Genomic DNA, 13,973 nt, shown 5'->3' with positions numbered 1-13,973 from the left:
AGCATGCGGTTTCACTACGATTTTCACTGGGTCCACTCCCTTGACCAATCCAATCTCTTCCCCAGTGAAATCCCACACTTCTGGTGCCACGGTCTCTCTTAGATCCCATGGGAGCTCATCCACTGTCAAAGTGGGATACAGCTCCAAACATATTCTCGAGTTTGCGACTTTGAAGTCAGCATCGTCATCATTGGTCAATACCTCCACTCCTTGCGGTGTGCAGTATATTGTACAGTTTAATTTGCACAAAAGGTCTCTTCCTAACAGACATACAGGACTAGAATCGCAAACCACAAACTGATGCTCATCGCTGTACTTCCCTATTTTCACCTGTACCGGTTCCGTCAATGAGCTCGTTATTCTCCTGTTTGCGACCCCTACCACTTGAATGGTCTCTCCAGACATGGGCAGGCCTGGAACTGCGGCTGATCTTATAGTGGATCGGGTGGCTCCTGTGTCTACTAAAAATGTCGTGGGGCACCCTGCCACTTCGGCCTCAACGTAGGGTCCCCTTTGGTCCACATCTAAGGCTGCCCCGAGGGTACAGTCTTCTCTCTCTACTCTCTGTCCTGTTAAGGGATCAACGTAATAGCACTCCTCTCCTCCTACAAACAGAGGCATCTGTCTATAGGTCTTTCCCGTTGTCCCTATTCTGGGTGGTTGAGGGAACTGAGCTCGCGGAGCTGGGGTCCCCCCTTTGACCACCTTCCCTTGGTTCGGCGTTATCCCTTTCCCACGGAGTGCATTGGACCTCTTCCTCCTCTACTTCTTGTTCTCCAATTTCGATGTTGTAGGGACACTCGCGTTTCCAATGCCCCACCTCGTTACACTGGTGGCACCGGGTCGTCTTTTTCAATGCGGCTATGTCTACCCTAGGTCTAAAGGTGGAGTTCTCCTCATTGCCCTTGTTCTGACTATACTGTTTCTTACCCCCAGTTCCTGTTCCCTGTTGCTGTTCCTGCTGTCCACCCTTACCAGCTGACTGCATCTGTACTACCATCAGTTTTTCTTTTAGCTTCTTTGCCTTCGAGTCTATCTCATCACAGCAGTACCTGGCATATCTCAGAATTTCATCCAAAGGTTTATTTTGCCAACAAATCAAGTGTTGCTGAATCATTAAACTAATATCCGGTCTCAAGCCCAAAACGAACTTAGACACAAATTGCCCTATGTCTTTAGGATCCATTACATCCAGTCCGCTATATTGTTTAAACGCCTTCAGCAATCTCTCATAATACTCATGAACTGTCTCTTTGGGTTCTTGTCTAGTTCGATCTATTTTGACCCAATCTATGTCCTGCATTGGCACCTTATCTTTCAGCCAAGTCATCACTCTCTCGAATTTTGCCATTACTATCTCGGACGGTCCATTAGTCCGTGCATCTCTCTCTGGTTCTGCTGTGGGCCACTCAGCACTAACCTTACACGCTGTCCACAAGTCTCCTGGTACGACAATGTCAAACAGTGTGTTCAAATCTATCCATAGTACTTTAGAAATTTTTACAAACCTCTCCACCTGCTTATACCACTCGACTGGATTCTCCCTCAATTTAGGGAAGGAGTTGGTAAAGGCTGCTAAGTCTCCCCTACTCCATGGCACATGCACATAGTTCCCGTTTGCAACCTCACGCAAAGGGTATGCCTCTACTCTCTGCAGTCCTCCCTCTGGGGTCATTCCAAGCATGCTTCTCCTAACGGTCCCTTTCTTGGACCACCTTTCTTCCCATTTATCCAGCGCTCTCCATGTCCTTATTCCCGTGATCAGTTCCCTTATGTGTGTTTTTAATCCTATTGTTCTTCTCTCATCTAGGTCCTGATCTGAATAATGTAGCCTATGGTTACCCTGTAATGCTTTAGTCCTTGACAGGCCTACCATATATTTTCCTGCCAGTTCGACTAATTTCTCATGTACCGCTCTCGCTTTCCGAGTGATGTCCTTTGCCATGAACAGTATTTCATCCTGCTCATACATCTCCATTCTCTCTAGAGAGAAGGTACCATCCACCATGTCATCCAGATCTGATTTTAGGCTGGCGACATCAAGTCTCTTGGCTTTTATCTTGGCTCGCAGTATGTCTTTCTTAGGGGGTTCACTAGTCTCTACGCTTGGGCTCAGGGGAGTTAAGGAGAGTTCTCCCTTGTTCCCATCTCTCTAGGTCCCATGCTCGGCCATCCTGTCTTGGAAGGTGATGAAACACAGGCCTGTTTCCCCCAATCTCATTTCGTCCACTCTCTCTGTCCTCCCTCACTCCCTGGTAGGATTCCCTGCTGTTCTCCCTCCTGTCGCTATCCTCTCATTGTCTAGTGTCACTCACGATTCGGTAGGTTCCTTCTTGGCTCCCCATCTCCCCAGGACTGCGTTCATGTCCGTAGTCGCAGGGGTTATGGCGAGGCCTCTCGCAACTCTCGTTCTGCCCACTATTGTCAGACGCATAGTGGGTGCACTTAAAACTGTTCCTGTATTCCTGCGTTCTCCTATCTCCTTCGCTGTGAATTGGGCGAGACACCCCCCCACACTCGGGGCTCCTATTTTCCAGGTCTGGTATCCCTCTTCTCCTGGTAGGACAAGTGTCTCCTCTACTGTCCTGACCCTTCCCGTCCCACCCCGGACTGCTTTCGTCAGCCCCACAGTGAGTCCGGGTCCTGCTGTCCTGGCTTTCCCTTCCAGCTTCCGCTGCTATTATGCTCTTGTGAGCCTCCACTGCCTCATCCCATTTCTTCATGTACTCCCTTAGCTCCTGGAAGGATTTCCGTCCCGATCCCCTCAGATCCTCCGGCCATCTAGGGCCCCCCGGATCTCCGATTGGATCTACTGCTGTATGTACTGGGGTGCTCCAATCCCTCGGTCTTGTCAACTGACTTGGGGAATTGATTGTATCATCCCTCCTTGCCATTTCTGCTCTCTCCCTGTCCAGTCGTACCTGTTCCTCCCCTTTGGCTCTCTCTGGGTCATAAATCGATACTATAGGACCTATAGTAACGGGTACTTGCAGGGCATCTGGCAGTGCGTAGGATGTGGCACGCTCCGTTTCTGGCACCCTTTGTACCACAAACCTACCGACTACCTTCTGTACCGTACTCGGTTGAGACAATTCTTTGCATGCAGTGGGATCCCAATCTGTAATGGGAAGCGGTCCATACTCCCCTATCCCCGGCCCCCCTTCTTTGCTGGGTTCAACATTTCCTGTCTCTTTGTTGTACGGGGGTGGCCTATCTGTCAGTAACCTGTTTATCAGGCTGTCCTCTGTCTCGCTCTCATCACCTTCTTCTAATGGGTTTTTGTTTCCTGGCACTTCTATTACTGGGTACAGTTTATTAACTTCAATGTTATGCACTCTCCATCTTTTTGCATCCGCATCCCATTTGGCATCCTGCACTGCTCTTACTGATCATTTCACCCTTTCTTGTCGTCTATTCAGGTTCCTCTCGTGCGCTGCCCTAATCCATGCATTGAGAGCTTCAAACTGGGTCGGTCTAGGCATAGGTCTCATTGAGGTCATGACTGCTTTTAGTCGGTGTAGCACCTCTAATCTGAACGTCCCGTACTTCGGGAACGTTAGTTCCTCATTTCCTTCTGTAATCTTACTCCACTCTGAAATCCACATTATCGTGTGTAACCCAACATTTGCCGCCATATAATAAGCCGGCGTACCCTCCGGCGGGGCTTCTTCCCCATCATAAGATCTTTGTCTCTCTCTTTTAAACGCCGCTCTTAACCATTTAAAACATTTCATGATTAAACGTACAATTTCCAGCCTCGCTATGCTGTTTACTTCCTGATGACAATCCACCAATCCTAGCGCGGCTTTGCTAGCTGGCCTATCACAGCGCGGTTTTGCTCCGGCCGGCCAATCCCAGCGCGGCACTTTCTGACGTCACTCGTCTCCGCTTCGCAGCAGCACCCCTCCTTTCTCAGCTCGTCTCCCGGTCACACATGCGTCCCATTCATACACCGAAAAATGACTACTTCCGACCAAGCCGTCACTTCTCTTGACTGTACGTCCACAGTCTATCTGTAATTGTCACCACAACTGACGAAATGTCTTCCGTCTTTCTGATAGGTTGCTTACACACAGTAACTTCCGACCAGCGTAAGTTACTCACGCACTCACTCTTACGTTCCCCCTGTCTCGGTCCTGCGGGCGATCAATGGTACCTCATGACCCCCTTCACACTGGTTGACAATTACTCTGGATGTCCGATACACCCGAACCACTTAAGCTCTCCTTGAACTTAAGATTTGCACCGGTTGCGCACGCTCACAACCTGTTCCACAGTCACTCTACAGGCATTCAACTCCGCCAGACATTACAACATAGATTCAACACAAAAACACCGCAATCTAACACGCATGACCCTTTATACTCACTCTCGACCGATACTGCTGCTTTTCTGTCTCACGTCATCCGGACCTTCTTCGGCGGGCGGTTCTTCCGATCATCGATCTCTAGGGGCCTTGGGGTAATCTAACCTGGCCTAGATCACCTTCCTCAAGAAGGCAACCATCCTCTATAGCTACCAACTGCAAGGGTGAGATTGTAGATCTCTATCTTATCACTCTAGATCTAAACCCCGTTCTGGTCGTCTGAACCTTTATTGCCTGTCGTTGAGGAAAGAAAGTGCATCCAATACCAGGTTAACTTGGCTAATGATGAACTCGACTCGGAAAAACCACAAACTACTTCTAGCTTTTAAAGATTTATTATAGAGTCAAGGTTAGCTGCAAGTACAGGCATCTCAAAATGAGATTCAAAAGGTATACAGGCACCACTACATACATGTGCTCTCGGAAAGCCCTCAGGCGAGCAAAGAACACGACTAGGACTAATTCCAAAATTAAAAGGGCTGCAAGCATCGACACATATTGTGATCTCTCCGTCATTTACAAGAGGAGGGAAGGTTTCAGGTTAGGCTGTCCCTACCCTGCTCTAGATGGTATCCCTACTTAACAGAGTCCCAACCTACCAAAAGGTGTCAGCTGTGAATGACTTCCTAAGAAGATTACCCACACTTAGTCTCTAGGTGAAAACCTATAATCGCCAGTCATGAACCCCTCACTGCCTACCCATCCGCTCTCTAAAGGGTCCTCAGGCAACTGCTCCAACTCCACCCCGGGGTGCTGACCCTAATACAAAATACAATAACATTTGAGACGCCCCTCGTGAGACGCCCCTTCACGTGGTGTCTGTTCTGGCTTTTTCCATGGTGATCTTCCTCTGGGCCTCGTGCGTTAGCGTTGACCTTGCTTCTCAGAATCTTCTCCGGCCCGCCGATACCCCCTAAAACATTCCTGAACCCTCCTCCATGTCTGCACCAGTCTCTTGAACAAAGTTCTATTCATCCAATTATTAATTGGATCCCCCTCACATTTGCAGACAGACATCCATAGCTGAATCTCCATTCCCATAGACTTCTAACAGAAGCTTGCAACATTTTTCCTGACACAGTTCGGCCTGTACCAGTACGTGCAAATCAAAAATCCTTTCATCATTTCAGGCCTACAACCCTTTCGCAAGTTAACTAAAATAGCATGTTAGCGTCTTTCTCTGGCATAATAAGAAAACACATCTATGGAATATAAATCTAATGAATAAACAAATTGGTGTAACATTAGTGCAATCCATGTCTATGCAAAGCAATTTACGTTCCTAAACCCCTCTGACCTAGCCATAAGGCCCGTTCCCTTCTATGCCTTACAGCATGACATTTTTCCATTAGCAGCTACATAACATGGATCCTGATTAATCACGTCTAATAAAGGTATACCTTTTCACACATGTTTGCATTAGTTCCACTTCTATATGAAATCTCTAGATTAACTACACATTTCAAGGTATAGGTGAATATATTTCCAGCACTCATAGCATTTCTCTTTATGATTTGTGCGTACTACTTGCAATTTTGGTGCACTCATGCATTTTGTTCAGTTTGCGCTCTCTCATAACCTTTTATTTTCTTCATGTTTATGGGCATGGCAATTCAGCAGACACTGGCACAGGGCTTTTGGTACAGCCACAGTCTTGTAAATTGCTCTAGTAAACCATCCAAGTCGCCTTGTGTGTGCATCAATCAGCCTTTGCATAGCGCAGTGCTGTCACCCCTAAAGGTATCTGGGTGCTAATGGTGCCAGGCCTCTGTCGAAATGCCAGGTCTTGAGATTCTTTCTGAAGTCCGACAGGGAGGGTGCTGTTCCGATGTAGAGGGGCAGGTCATTCAAGGTCTTGGCAGCGATGTAGGAGAAGGAGCTGGATCCGAGGTGTGTGCACAAGGGCAAGAGAGGAGGAGAGCAGATGCCTTGCAGGTAGATGGAAGTTCAGTCGATGGTTAATGCAGGATGGTCCTTTATTGTGTAGAGCTTTGTAAGCATCTTAAGGATTTTGAAGGCCCTGTGCCACACATTTGTGGGGGCCCATGTTCAGGACAGCTTTGAATTTATGATCCAATTTCAACTCTTTCATGCCTCTTTGCCCAGTTAATTGACAGTGCACAGGCCACTCAAATTCTAAATGTGTTTGCATGTAATATTTAGGGATAGTAACATAAATTTTCACTATATTTAACACAGCAGCAGCACACTAATATTAATGCAAATAATCTCTGTGACATCTTCCCATTCCTCATGTGTGAGGTCCTGTTTTGAGCTAAAAAAAAGGATGTTGCATGCAACATAAACACAGTATTTCTCTGTAAAATGTTCGTAAAAGACTCTCACACATCACCCACATTAAAAATAAATTAAAGGAAAACGACTTTTAAAGCAATCCTTTTAAGAATTATTGAAGCATGGGGGCAAGTCTCTGCTTAACAGAGCTGGCTCTAACAGGGGCCCCTTTAAAGGTTGGAGCCCAGGGCAAGAGCCCATTTCCCATGCCTTAAAACATCTCTGTTTGTAAATGTACATGAGGATCTTGAACTGGTATCTCTCCTGGATGGGGAGCATGTGGATATTTCTGAGTTAGGGGGTGATGTGAGTCCATTTGGGGAGGTCCAGGATGAGTCTGGCTGCTACAGTCTATGTGGTTTGAAAACTCTTGAAGAGCTGGGAGGAGATGCTTGTGTAGAGAATGTTGCTGTAGTTGAGTCGGTTGGTGACAAGGGTCTGGGTGATGGATTTTCTTGTGTACTGGGATCCAGCTGAAGATTCTGCAGAGCAAGTGAAGGGTGTAGTAGCAGGAGGAGGTGACTGCGTCAACTTGTCGTTTCACGGTCAGTTTGCTGTTGAGGACAATGCCTAGGTTGCGGGCATGGTCTGTCGGTGTGGGTGTTGGTCTGAGTTCTGCTGGCCACCAGCTGTCGAGATGTTCATCCCAAAGATCAGTACTTCTGTCCTGTTGGAGTTGATTTTGGTGCGGTTCTCTTTCATCCAGTTGGCTACGTTGGTCATGGCGTGGCAGAATTTGATTTTGACTTTGGAGGGGTTTTCGTGAGCGAGAGGATTAGTAGAGTGTCATCTAACTAGGAGATTATGTTGAGTCTGTGAGATCTGATGACATCTGCAAGGGGGGCCAAGTAGATGTTGAACAGGGTGGAGCTGAGGAAAGAACTTTGAGATACGTCGCAAATGATGTTCTTGGGTTCAGAGGTAAAGGAAGTCATCCGGTTGCTCTGAGTGTGACCTGTGAGGAAACAGGCGATCCACTTGAGGGTGTTTCGGTGTATTCTAATGTTGTACAGTCGATGAGGATGTGGTGGGAGATGGTTTTGAATCTAGCAGGAGGATCAGGGCCAATGTTTTCCTGTGGTCGAGGAGAGAGCTGATGCTGTCTGTGGCAGTGACCAGCGCATTCTCAGTGTTGTTGTTGACAGGCAATCCTGATTGTGAGGCGTCAAGTAGGTGGTTTTGTTTCAGGTGTTCTGGGAGTTATTGGTTAATGGCTTTCTCAAGTACTTGGGCAGGGTAGGGGAGCAAGAAAATTGGTTGGTTATTTTTTTTATCACTGGGGTCGGCAAAGGGTTTCTTTAGGAGTGGTCGGACCTCTTAATGTTTCCAATTTACTGAGAAGCCTGCTGTGAAGATGGAGGTGTTGATCATGCTGGTGAGATCGGTGCTGATTTGGGATGGTTCGGAGGTTGAAGAGTCAATGAGGCAGAGTTCAGTGAGAGGCCCACAGTGGATGAAAGACTTGATGGCTATTGTGGTCTGAGTGGTGAGCCGAGTCCAGGTGGTGATAATTCAGCTGATGTGCGTTGGTTACTATGAGGTTGTAGAGGTTGAGAGCCATGGGTTGGGGGTCAAAATTGTTGTAGATAGAGGCGATCTTGATGCGTAGGTATTTGGAGAGGGAGTTGCGGAGTTCTTCGGTGGGGCGGGTGGTGTTCTCTGTGGCTTTGGCGTTGGAGGATTCCTGACCATTTTGAGAGTTACTTCGGGAGGTTGGTCACTGTGACGATGCAGCCTGTGATGGCTGCTTTCTTGGCTTCCTAGAGGTGTAGGTAGTTGTTGCTGAGGGTTGGTTCAGGATTCCTTGCGGTGTGCCATCATTTCTCGAGTTGATGGCATTTGCTCATGCTCATACCTTGTTGGCAATCTTGGGACACTTTTTGTTTAGCTCATCTGAATATGTTTCAAGATAGCCAGGATGTGTGCAGATACATTGGTCAGTCATATTGATTTTGTCTTTAACAAAACTTGTGCAAGGATAGGGGGTCATGTTTATTAGAGAAACTATCAATAGATGGCCATCAGATTCAGGGAAACCCTTGTTGGGTAGCTGAGCGCCATACAAATACATAAAATAAATAAATAAATAAATAAATTCACACATGTGTATATGCTTATGTTTGGCCATTGTTAAATGTTTAGTAAACGTTTTACAAAAGCATTTCCATAAAAAATACACATTGACAAAGTCAATAAGTGACCAAAAAAAGAGGTGTCTCACTAAATGAGACAGTGTGTACTCCCCAGATGGAGCTCCTGATCTTTACAATTAATCCTAGTTCAAGGGAAACCAGGAAGGGAGCTTTAATCTACCGCCCCCCAGGCCCGAGTGAGAATTTCTCCATCCAACTTGTTGAAGTTTTGGCACCCCATGTGCAGGAGAACTCGGATTTTATCCTGGTAGGGGATTTTAACGTCCACAGTGAAATCGTTAACTGTGTTGAGGTTCAGACCCTACTAACCGACCTGGGCACATTGGGGCTCAAAAAGATAAATCAGGGGCCCACACACTCGGCAGGCCACACACTGGATTTAGTGTTGTCCAATTCAACTGCCATAAAATGTATGCCTCCCACCCAAGTGGAATGGACAGACCATTCCATCATTGGATTTTATACTCGTACCAACTATAAACCAAAGGCCACACAGAGGGTAATGGCAGACATCAGGAGGCCCTGGCACAAATTAACATCAGAGGAGTTTAAGGAGAAATACATTGAACCGAGTTGGGATGAATGTGGGGGCAATGTTACCACCGCACTGTGTAAGCTTGGTGAAGCGGTGACAGTGGCTATAAACCATGTTGTACCTTTGAGAACATTAAAACCCGACCTGCTCCTAAACAAAAAGTTTGGTTTACGGATGACCTGAGACAGTTAAAACTAACTACGCGAAAGTTAGAAAAACTATGGAGGGTCACACGCAAGGCTGAGGATAAGGAGAACCATAGGATTTCTCTAAAAAGCTATCATAAAGCCATTCGGACTGCACGAAAACATCATATTGCAGCCCAACTATCAGCAGCAGGTAAAAATGCTAAAGTTTTGTATCAAGTCCTACAAACCTTCACTAAGCCTGCTGCTTGTGAGAGCGTGGAGATAGCATCCCAGGAACTTTGCGACAATATCTCTCAGTTCTTCACTAGAAAGATTGAGGGCATATATGATAAAATATTAGCCTCCAAGAACAATAGTAATAACATGGACACAGCTGACAGCATGGCTCAGTTACCCACTGGGGTACAAATGAACTGCGTCAGTAAGCTTGCAGAATTCCCTCCCATATCAATGGAGGAGGCAATTGCCTTAATCACCCAAATAAAGAGCGGGTGCCCCTCAGATATCTTCCCGGCACGCATCATGCCATTATTGGCCAATGATCTGGACGCTGGAATTCGACACGTAGTTAATCTGTCCCTGAGTACAGGGGAAGTTCCCCCGGATTGGAAGAGTGCACTAGTGAGACCACTGAGGAAAAACAACACCATCCCTTGGACTGAAATGACAAACTTGAGACCAATCTCACTCCTCCCTTTATTAGGGAAGCTTACTGAGAAGTTTGTTAATCGGCACCTGACAAATTATATCGAAAGTGCTGGGGGGCTAGATCCCTCCCAGTCTGGGTTTAGGCCGAGGCACAGCACCGAGACCGCCTTGCTGTCCGTCGCTGACGATCTTCATATGCTACAGGATAGTGGTTTTTCCGTTATCCTGGTGCTTTTAGATCTGTCAGCGGCGTTTGACACTGTGTCATATGACATCGTGACCTCCAGACTAATTGACATCGGGCTGAAGGCAAGGCGCTGGTCTGGCTAAGGAGTTTTCTCACAAAGCGTACCCAAAGTGTCATCTTGGGTCCGTATCGGTCGGAGGTGGTGGAGATCTCAAAGGGGGTGCCACAGGGCTCCTGTTTGAGCCCCACGTTATTTAACATCTACGTGGCCCCCCTGGCTAACATCATGAGATCCCACTGCTTCATCCCAGTATCGTATGCGGATGATCCTCAACTCCTCTTTCCATTTAAAACGCTGACACCTGAAGTGCGAAACTCCTTTGCCCGGGGGATGAAAGAGGTGGCCCACTGGATGGCATTGAACTTCCTGCAGTGCAACGTTTCCAAAACGGAGGTGATGCTCTTAGGGGAAGCTAAACGCCTGTGGACTCCTGACTGGTGGCCCCAAGATCTGGGCCCAGTCCCTGAGCCCAAACAGGTTGTGAAAGATCTTGGAGTAAAATTGGATCAGGAGCTCGCCTTGAAACAACATGGAAACCAAGTGGTTAGCTCCTGTTTCCATGTTATTGGGCTTCTCAGGAAAGTGTTCCCCCTGCTCCCTGATACCACCAGAAGAACTTTGGTACAGTCGCTCGTGTTGAGTAGACTAGATTATTTCAATGGATTGCTGCTAGCCGCCAACGAGGGGATTATTGCAAGATTACAGGTTGTGCAAAACACCGCTGCACGCCTTGTTCTTAATGTCCCTGCTCGTACTCCATCCAAACCCCTGTTAACCAAACTTCACTGGCTCTCAGTGAAACAGAGGGTGATGTTTAAAACATGCTGTGTCTCACAAGGAAAGGCCCCGACTACCTGGCTAAAAAGTTTAATCTATATGTCCCCTCCAGATCTCTTAGATCAGGAGATCAGGCATTGCTATGTGTCCCCAGGTTTAAGAAGACAAGACAAGGGGCAAGGGCTTTGTCAGTGGCGGGCCCGAAGCTGTGGAATGGTCTTCCTATGGAAATCAGACTATGCAGAGAACACCTTCTTTTCAGGAAAAAATTAAAAACTTTTCTCTTTCAGTACTAGGCCATCTATCTAGGGAGAGGAATGTTATATGATTGGGTCCTCTTTGCTCACAGATGATGCCAGAGGCGCGGAGATACTCCTTCGGGAGTCGATTCCTAGCGCGGTATAAGTTTGCAAATAAATAAATAAAAATAAATAAATCCTGCGGGACTGAGCCCTGTCAAAGAAAAGCAAAGACGATTCCCCTGGATTGAAGTTCACATGTATATAAACACTAGCAGCCCGTCCCGACGATGTCCGGGTATGAATTGCTGCCGGCCAGTAGTATATTGTTTTGTAGGATTTCGTTTTGATAGCATTTCTTATCTGTGACAGGCCTGTGAAACGCTCCGATTCACAGTGACTGCTGATGCACTTAAGAGTGCGCGTTCAGTAGTGTGTGAACTCGAGTTTCCCTACTTTATTTTTTCTTGCAATATTATATAGGCGAACTCGACAACATGGCATGAGCACAATTTACATTACAGAAGAACACATTCATTTGTGGTAGGCACGGGGAGACAAAGCGATTTGCCTGGAATCACAGGATGTTGAGCTGATGCCGAGATTCGAACGTAGCTCCCCAGCTCTAAAGTTCGAAATTCTAGAACTTGTGGCGGGAGGTGTGTCTAAAAGTGTATGTCGGTGCTGGCCATCAATGAGAGAGACCTGTGCATTTTTCAAACGGGTGGTGAAAAAATATGAGTATGTTGCTGGAGATGTGGGCCGCCGTGCCACCAATGTACTTACCGGGGAGGGTAAACACCCATTATTCCGCAACTTTCTTTTCGCATACCATCACTCCGCATACTTTCATCACGAAAGTACCATGACTCCGCAATGCCATTATAACGCATAGCATTACATTTTATATGCTTTTACCAAGCATACATTTACAACGAAATTCGTTGTAAATGCATGAATAATAAAAGCATGTTTTTTTAAAATGTTTGGATAAGGTAAGAGTGGGTATAGGGGTATATGTTTTGGGGTACTGAGGTATATCTTTTGGGGTTTTTGGGTATTTTAAGGGTTCAGATATAGTTTTGGGTTATGGTGTACAGGGGTAGTTTTAGGGTTTAGGGATAGGTATGGGTTTTGGGTACAGGGTTAATTTTAGGGTTCAGGGTTATGTTTGGGTTTTGGGGTATAGGGGTATTTTAGGGTTCAGGGGTAGGTTTGGGGTACAGGGGTATTTTAAGGGTTCAGGGCTAGGTTTGGGTTTTGGGGTACAGGGGTATTTTTAGGGTTCAGGGCTAGGTTTGGGTTTTGGGGTACAGGGGTATTTCAGGGTTCAGGGGTAGGTTTGGGTTTTGGGGTACAGGATTATTTTTAGGGTTCAGGGCCAGGTTTGGTTTTTGGGGTTCAGGGGTAGTTTTAGGGTTCAGGGGAAGGTTTGAGTTTTGGGATACAGGGGTATTTTAGGATTCAGGGGTAGGTTTGGGTTTTGGGGTACAGTGGTATTTTTAGGGTTCAGGGCTAAGTTTGGGTATTGGGGTACAGAGGTATTTTTAGGGTTCAGGGGTAGGTTTTGTTTTTGAGGTGCCGGGGTATTTATAGGGTTCAGGGCTAGGTTTGGGTTTTGGGGTACAGGGGTATTTTTAGGGTTTAGGGATAGGTTTGGGTTTGGGGTAGAGGGTATATTTATAGGGTTAAGATGGGTTAGTGTTTAATGTGGAGAAGCGTGGCTCAGTGGTTAGAGGCGGCAGACCCGGAAGCTGAGATCGGCCGTGGACCAGGGTTCGATTACCCGCCTCGGCGGGTCTCGGGCTCAAAAATTCCACGGAGTCGACAATTCTCGCTCCGGTGCCTACTCGACTCACGGGGTCACACTCTGCGACTCTGGGCAATAGCTTGCTTAATCTCCACAACGGCCCCTCGCGGTGGGATGCCTGGCTTTCACCTTGTGGATACCTGGCCGGGGTATCTCACAGGGGAATACCAGGACGGGTTCCCTAAGCAAGCGCCTTGAGACCCCTGGGTTAAAGTGTTGCGCTATATAAATCGAAACACATTTACATTTACATTTAATGGTGTTGGGGTATTTTAAGGAGTAAGGGTGGTTATGATTATGGGGTGCAGGGGTATTTAAAGGGAGCAGGTTGGGATTAGCACACAATATGAGACATGGCATGAAGGGCGGAACGTACCACACCCCACTAGCGTTTGTCACTCCCCAAGCACACGCCCACAGCACAACGCAGACACGCCCACAAGGGACTACTTTGCTGGCACGGTTCTTTTACCTTTTAAATGTATATGGTGTGCGTCTGCATAGCCTACGTCCTTCTGCTGCAACTGCCCTTTCCAACGCTGTATTCGGTGTTGTGATTGGTGCTGTGGTTCCTGAGATTACCCTCCTCAAAGGTTTGGGCTCTCTCTTTATTATATTAGTATAGATATAGAAAACACCTGTATCATACATCTCACGGCGCTGTCATACCTAAAACTGATGTGGCATAAACATAATACCAAACTGGAAAGTAGTGCTAGCATACATCCATACTAATAATATAAAGAGAGAGCC

This window comes from Lissotriton vulgaris, chromosome 3_1 (assembly GCF_964263255.1).
Source record: "Lissotriton vulgaris chromosome 3_1, aLisVul1.2, whole genome shotgun sequence".
Classification (NCBI taxonomy): domain Eukaryota; kingdom Metazoa; phylum Chordata; class Amphibia; order Caudata; family Salamandridae; genus Lissotriton; species Lissotriton vulgaris.
This window is presented reverse-complemented; position numbering follows the sequence as displayed.